Raw genomic sequence first — 8,379 nt, 5'->3', positions numbered from 1 at the left:
TGGCTACCAAATAATATTTGGAAGGCACAATGGCACAAAGAAAAAATCCAGAGAAGGACACAAAACTTATTTGTGCTATGAGTTCATGACAGTGAAGGCAGAGATACGATCAAGGGTGTCAAACAGGAGGACGGAGAAAAGAAATAGATGGAACTGGAACAGGAGAAATGAAAATGATTGAGGGGCAGAATTGCATGTAAAGGGTAGAACAGGAAGCTTGAACTTCATATGACAGACAGGAGGAAGCCAGGGTTCAGAAGGAAATAGTATGGTCAGAGCAGCTGTAAAGGGAGATGATCTCTATAGTGCAAATATGTTGAGACTATGAGGTGGTCCTAACATTACTTTTGAAACTGTCTTGGTCTCCAAAGAAGTTTGTTTTTCCCAGGGGTTTACCTTCCCTTGTCTCCTTTTAAGTGCACATTATGGAGTAAAAACAAACAGCAATTATGTTCAGGTAACATTAAGTGTCTGACCTGAATCCACAAACACAGGGAATCTTTTGAGCCAAACCTGGGAAACTCCATCCTTAAGTCAATTGTTTAAGAAGGGCTGCAAATGTGGTGCATGAGATCATCTCACAGATTGAGACCCCAGTAATTGCATAAAGAAAGCATGGTTCACTCAGGATGAAGTTTGAACTTTAGCTCTGGAGAGCCTGGCTTTTGTTGGCTTAAAAGAAAACTGAACCTCTTGTGCTTATTGCATTGTCCTAAAGGGCTAGATAATGACATATCTTTTCCTAGACCAACAAACAAACTGCAATACTCCAGCTTTGAGGACTAAATGGTCTACCCTTCAGGTGTTCGCAGTTCAACCGAAAGGTCAAGTCTTAAAAGGTGAGTTTAAGTTGATCTATTTACTGTAATTTGCATTAGATACAATGCAGAGAAAACTTTTTCTTTGTGTTACAGGAAGCAGAGAGATTACATCAAAGAGTGCTGAAACGTGTTCTGTAAGTTCACAGAGTGAGAACCCCTTTGGTCTAGATAGCTGGATGGAAATCTCATGAGAACAGGCTCTCCCATAACATCTTTAGTCATTCCTAATCCCTGCTGGCTCAGAAACATCACAGGGATGGCATTTCTTAAATTATTTTTGTAGCCCTGCTTTTGGTCAAAATCAGGAAGCACATAAACCTTACAAACAAACAGAAGCCTAACAGGCAGAGGGAGCCTCAAAAGGAGGTTTAGCTCGGATTTAGTTCATGTTTTGGGTAAAGCTTTGATTTGATTCCACATTATAATATTAGTAACAATTCTTCATACTCTCATCAGAGGATCAGGTACACCCTTAAATCTGGTGTATGCGTAAAGAATTTTACCAATATATTTATGTCATCAAGTGCTTTTATTTTTCACTGACATAGTTAAGCCATAGTTAAAACCACCTTATTATAGGAGTAGTTATACCTGTTGAAAATACTTTGTATATCTTATTTTGCTTTGCCAAACCAGAATAGTGTATGTTTATATTGGGGCAGGGAGTTTGTAAGTGTTCTAGCATGTTTTAAGTGGAGAAGTTTTACACGTAGAAGCCTTTTTTTTTTTAAATCTCTCACGGTTGCTCCCAGCATTGTTCAGACAGAGGCAAGTCTTGTTTCTGGTAGAAGTTGTGTCAGCAGGGAGCAGTCATTACCACCCAGCAGCACAACACAGACACATCCACCTCCTCCACTGTGGCAGCTGCTCTACCATACTGTGTTGAGAAGGCCCCAGCGAGTGAAGAGACCACTACAGCCCCTACAAGGCATGTTGTCTACACATGCCTTCTTCTGGGTGTTGGATGGGGAGGAAGGCCTTTCTCTGCTCAACAAATGTGATGTGATTCTACTGGGAGAAAGGAGGGATCTGCCACTCCAAGGGAGCGTTGGGTATAGATATTTGGTAGCGTAGACCAGTGGTCTCCAAAGTGGGTGCGTGCACCCCAGGGGGTGCGCAAGACGATCCATTGGGGTGTGGGAAGAAAATATTAGAACTTCTATTTCTATTTATATAAATATACATATATTGGGGGTGCGTGCTCAAAAAATTTATACTGATAGGGGTGCGCGAATATAAATATACATATATTGGGGGTGCATGCTCAAAAATTTTTTACCGATAGGGGTGCACGATCAAAAAAGTTTGGAGACCACTGGTGTAGACCACGCCAGACCAAGAGTGGGGAGAGGCAGAGAGGCAATCTATAAGGCCTCTTCACTGATGAGCCATTCTCCTTTCCATTCTCAAGAGTGTCAGAGACATAGTGCCTAGACTTTTTGGCTGCTTACGTATGTAAAAAGAACCGGTGCTTTACTTTACGAGCACGCATCAACTGCTGAAACTTCCTTAGTCTGATGAAGGGTTTTTGAACCCAAAAGCTTGCTTAGATATTGTTCTCCAACTATTTAGTTGGTCTAATACAAGATATCAGATTCACCCAAAGAACCTTGTCTTACTTTAAACTCGGCACACCCAGTGCACAAGCCCAGCGCACACCCGGAAGAGACAGCATGTTAGTTGGACCTGGCTCCCCAGTGTCTGTATGTATCAAGCGCTTCAGTGGGGTTTTTATGGCACTTTTATCTAATAGCTGATTCAATCAGCTATTAGATAAAAGTGCCAAAAAGCCCTGCTGAAGCACCCAGTCTATATAGACTCTGTGGAGCCAGGTTGAACTAACGTGCTGCTTCTAATAAAGCATGGGTTTTTTTCCATGTCTGTCAGTGCCCTTTGTGAATCCCCTTCCATACAGGCAAGCCATAGTTTTGTGGGAAGGGACAGCTGTGTATCCGTGTGCATATCTGTGGGCTTGCTGATGATTCTTTGATTTCATCCTTTTTTTTCACCAGGCAAACTTTAAAATAACTTGGAACTTTTTTAATTGAGTTCATATTTGTATTCTTCTTTCCTCTCCTAAGCCTTGAAAAAAAAACCACATTCAGGTGAGAGAGTATATTTGCAAAGCAATGTTTTCTGTTCTGTTGCTTTTAAGAGTCCAGACTACATTGCATTGTAAATAATTGGCATTTCCTTATTTTATCAGGAAAATATGAGATCGCTTACTCATTCCCAGATATCCAGAAAGTGGTTTATACAGCAGCAGCAGGAAGAAGAAAACTGATCATGCCCATAAGAGTGACAATCTGCCCTGAGTATCAGTTCTTGGCATGCTTTAAATTAGGTTATATTACTGTTTGCAACTCAAGATTGAGTTTGCCAGTAAAGAGGCAGTTTGAGGAAAGTAAAAATGTTTGGCATTACTCAACCGTTCTATTAGTTTAGCTCTAAAATATACATGAGAAAACTCTACCAGTAAGGGAGGCATCGTTGAGGACATATATACAAAAATCTGGAACTTTTGCTCAGTACCGCTAAAGTTAAAAGTAAATATAGCATTACAAGGAGGTGGCAGGGTAGAGGTGCACCTCATAGTTCACCTGAATAGCACTACAAAGGAGAATGGCTGTTGTCAAATAGCCAGGGCAGGGAACTAGTAGTCGTGGCTCTCAGACTGCTATCAACTTCATGGCAAGTGCAGAACATCTCCAATTCCCAGTGGCTTCATTTGGGATTGATGGTGGTCAGCATTCTGCAGGATGAGGCTTTTGACCAGGTCACATAACCTCTCAGGGTCTCAGCTTTCCCACCTTAGTTCAGTGAGAACTACCCAGAAAATGTATCTGATCAGTGGTCACAAAACACATAACAAAACTGGTCTTTTTACCGCATATATTGCACATTAATCTGCAAGTAAACTCTTTGAATCCAGCTGACTTACAAAGACTACCCCAGCATGAATGACGTTGGCAGAATCTGACTCAAAATATCTTTATTAGGACCACTCAAGACACAGCTCTTTAATGCAGAGTGCCTGCAGATACGTTATTAACACTCAGTTCTGTTTACAATTATTATACGTTGTGCATGGCTGGTTCCCCAAATAGTGGGTGGGGGAGCCTTGTTGTTTTTGGATCTGCTGTGTTTGAGCCTGTTTCACATCTCATCTCCGTCATCTGACACTTACATGATCTGAAATTCTTTACCCTCATTTTGCAAAGGAACACGGAACAAAAGCTTAGTAGCCGCTAATTACTGGCAAACACTGTGCAAATGTTGGAATGAGAACCTAACTGAAACAGATCAAGAGACATTTTTAAATTGTAATTTAATTGCTTTTTTATTTTAAAAAATGTTTTCAGATCCACAGTTAGTAGAGCAATATATACTGTTTCAATTTTGTAACTAACTTTCCAAAACAAATGCTAGAGCCCCACCCACATGTCCCTGACCCAGGAAACTGTATGAGTTGAGAGATCTCATAAACAAATTTATTAATAATGAAGCATCAGAATTTAGGAAGTGCCTTCATCGAAGGAGCTAAAGATGCTAAGCATTAATAACAGTAGTTGATTAAGGCTTGGCTTTTCAGAGATCAGAGCAAGTCCTGAGAAAAGCCAATAGGCCTGTGGTTAAGGTCTTTACCCTGGATGTAAGAGGTCTGGATTTAAATCCCTAGTCTGTCTGATTTAGAGCAGGGGCTTGAACCAGGATTATATACCTCTCTTTCTGACCAAAATTTCATCCTGGACTTGAGAACTCTTGACAAAACTTTTCCCAAACTTATGTCTACAAAGAGCTTTGGTTTCAATAAACTGGCACTTTCTAGCAACAGTGTTTGTCCAAATATTCTCAGCCAGTTTGAACAATAACACACCCATGGGATAGCTATAGGAAATACTAAAACAATTTTTCATGTATTTGTTCTAGAAATTCATCTTGCAGATATTTGTCATATGAGTAACTTTAAGTGCATAGTTCTGTTGTCTTCAATGGGACACATTCATACAAATAAAATTACTTATATGTCTGTGTTTGAAGGATTGGGACCCTCATTGCATTGCATGCTATTTTTCTAAATGTACAAACTCTCTTTGAAGGGTCTCTCTTTGTGTCCCTGTTCTCTCAGGGGCATTGATTAAATGAGAAAAGTTTGGAAAGATGGATACAGGAAATTGGGAGTTTGGACTCCTGTGTTCTGTTCCTCTTTGCTACTGGCTCAGCATGGGAACTTAGGGGAGTTAATCTTTAAACTCTCAAAACATTATTAATTAGTTTTAATTAACTAAACTCTGGAAGCAATGTTCCAAGGCTTTTAAGTAGTTATTGTTGTTAAGGCATTGTAAGATGTTCAGCTGGAAGGTAACATGTAAGTGCAGAATATTATTAAAAATGTGTCTCATTCAAACTGCATAGGACCATGTTCATTAAGCCTAAAAATCATTCTCTGATAGTTAATCTACAAGGATCCATTTGCTGATCTAGGCAAGACTTCCCCTCTTTAACTAAAGCATTCAGAAACAAAAGAGGCATACGTTATGCTTTTCCATCCCACAATGTATATGATCCGACCCCAGATCAAACTAACAAGCTAAAACCTCTTACTCCTACTTGCAGTCATAGAAAAATAGGGCTGGAAGGGACTGCCTGAAATCATCGAGTGGCCCAACCTACTGCTCAAGGCAGGATCATCCCAGTTTAAACCATCCCCCAAAATATTTGTCTAAAGTGCAGTGATGAAGATACAAACTATCACCTCAACTTCCTAGCCACAGTTACCCATGATACAGCTGTCACACTTGGCATCATCCCAATTATATCATCATTGATATCTTGACTGTGAAAGATATTTATCTTTGCAATGCATATTGTAATGTGCCATGCAGAAGTCTGTCTGCTTTTCTATTTTTCTCTGGTCTTCTCAGCAGAACTGAACAAACAGTGCTAAACGGTCAGAAATCTGGCATATTCCTGACTTATAACTTGGGTGACAGAAAGCTTACAGGAAACTTCTGAATGTGAGTCAAATATTGTCAGCAGAAGCAAGGAAAATCAAGGCATATTGAAAGAGCAGTCCTAGGAAAGATGTAACTCTAATCTTTTGACTTTATAAATTACTCTGTTCATATATATTGCACACCAATAAGCCTATTGTTGGAAAATATGCATATTTGCCTTAGGGTTGCTAGATTGTTCTTCAGTTTGTTTCCTCATATTATTTAGGTCAACAATTTAACTGACTCCTTTTCCTACTTATTCAGGCTCAAATGCTGCCTTCTGATGAATATACTCATCTCCCGTTGGCTTCAGAAGGAGGTTCTATGTGTATTTGCAGGCAAAATTTGGCACCTTTTGTAAAACACTTTGAGAGCAACAGCTGAGGAGAACTGTAAAGGAGGTGATTTTTTATTATTATTTTTGAAAAAGTGTATAAGAATTGTGAAGGAGTTTTGAATTTTAAAATCTAAATAGCAATGCTGATTTTCTGGCAATGTTTTATTATTTCAGCTTCAAAGCTGGTAAGATATTTTAAATATAGTATGTGGATAGTATAACACTGCTCCAATTCAGTGGGTCCTTTACTCACATTTGGGAGTTTCTTGGTGCTACTGCCATAGAAATAATAAACAGTAATGTCAGCTAGGGAAAGGGGAGCCTACTGCAAATTATATATTTGTAAAACCTTAGTAATACTTGACCACCCTTGAACATTGCTGTTAAATGCTTGCTTGAGAAATAAGAAGAGACAAGGTCTGTGTATGATAAGTGCTCATAAATAGTAAGGATTATAGATGCTATCTGAATGTCAGTAGGAGTTGAGCTTTCTTAAGGCCAGAAGGAACCATTAGATCATTTAGTCTGATTTCCTATATAAACAGGTCATAGAATTTCACCCATTTAGTATTTTATTGTATTTGCATTTCAGTAAAGTATATCTTCCAGAAAGACATCCGGTCTTGATTTGAAGACTTCAGGAGACGGAGGATCCACTGCTACTTTGTCCTGATGGTTAATAACCCTTGCAATTAAAAGCCTTGTTTTATTTTTTATTTGAATTTGCCTGGATTTAACTTCCAGCCATTGGTTTTTGTCAAGTCTTCTCTGCCTCATTCAAGATATATCTAACACCTAGTATTTTTTCCTCTTGGAAGTTTTTATGTCCCGTAACCAAATCATCACTTGGTATTCTTTGGGATAAACCAACTAGATAAAAATCCTTTATGATTTCACTGTAAAGCAGCCATAGTTTTCAGCCCTCAAATTATGTTCTGACTCTTTTGTGCACTTTCTCCAATTTTTCATCATCTTTTAAAATACAGACACTGGAACTGGATGAAATAGTGTTTATCTCATCAATTCTACATATTAAGATAAAATCACCTGCTCACTATTCACCACACCCATCTTCTTCCCTACAAGGACTTTATCAGCCCTTATTGCAGAGGCGGGCAATTATTTTGGGTGGAGGGCCTCTTAGTGAGTTTTGGCAAGCCATTGAGGGACTCATGACAGGCAGCCATGGGCAGATCAATATTAATTTTCTAAATGTTTTAGGGGCCCTACAGGCCACATAGAATGGCCTGGCAGGCCATATCCGGTTCGCGGGCTGCATTTTGCCCGCTCCTGCCTTATCACTAGAACATTACTAGGTACTAGGAGACCATGTTCAGTTGCTTGTCTCTATAACCCCTGAATCCATTCCAGTGTCACTGATTTTCAAGATGTATCTCCACCTTTCTATAGATTTAACGTCCATTTCTCATTCCTATAGACTACAACCTTGTATTAAAAGCCTCTGTTGGCAGAGGCTTTGCTTACTGAATTAAACAGCTTATTCTGTAAGCTTCCCCTGTTCATCTAATTATTATTACTTAATCAATCTGATTTTAGCCAAAAATTATTTCATCAATGATTTTATATTTACTTTCACAGGGTTGAAAGTAAATATAAGTGTCTGGCTTAGAATTCCTCCCTGCAAGAGACACCATTCAATGAAGCCTGCCCATTGGCAAATAAATTTGAAACCAGAGTAAGTCAATCTTAATCCTTTTAACTTGTCTTGACTGATATTGTAAAGTCTCTGCAGTACTGTCTTGCAAAAGTCTTACTATGGTATCTCTATGCAGTTATTTTTATTCATAAAACTTGTAATTGTGCCAAAAAAGAAATTGAGTTTGTATGACATAACCTATTTTCCATACAATTATGTTGATTGGCATTGATGATAACCCACGTTCTTTAATTTTTTTAGTGACCAAATCCCTGTATCAGTTTTCCCATTATTTTGTCTGAGACTGAGGTCAGGCTAACTTGCCTACAGTTACCCAGGTCATCCGGCTTACTTTGAAATTTTCCTGCAGCTGGTATGCGTGTGTGCTGTTCCTAGATGGAAGTGAAAATGGAAATAGAGGTGTCAGGGGGTGAGGGACACGCTGGGGAGGGGAGGGGGAAAGCGGGATGTACCAAGGCAGGTAAAAGTGGAGAGGTACCTGGGGAGTCAGATGTCTGCCAGGTTGTAGTGTGTCATAAATCCAATGTCTATACTGAGTCCATGAGT

The 8,379-nt window shown here is 39.3% G+C and overlaps 1 long non-coding RNA gene across 1 annotated transcript; it reads left to right on the top strand.

Moving 5' to 3' along the window:
* Positions 1 to 669: 669 nt before the first annotated feature.
* Positions 670 to 7,258, top strand: LOC109305167. Its single transcript, XR_002099575.1, has 4 exons — positions 670 to 839; positions 915 to 955; positions 6,083 to 6,219; positions 6,748 to 7,258. It is a non-coding gene; the product is annotated as an uncharacterized LOC109305167 (long non-coding RNA).
* The last annotated feature ends 1,121 nt before the right edge of the window (positions 7,259 to 8,379 follow it).

This window comes from Gavialis gangeticus, unplaced genomic scaffold (genome assembly GCF_001723915.1).
Source record: "Gavialis gangeticus isolate Ggan-Ray unplaced genomic scaffold, GavGan_comp1, whole genome shotgun sequence".
Lineage (NCBI taxonomy): Eukaryota > Metazoa > Chordata > Crocodylia > Gavialidae > Gavialis > Gavialis gangeticus.
This window is presented reverse-complemented; position numbering and strand designations above follow the sequence as displayed.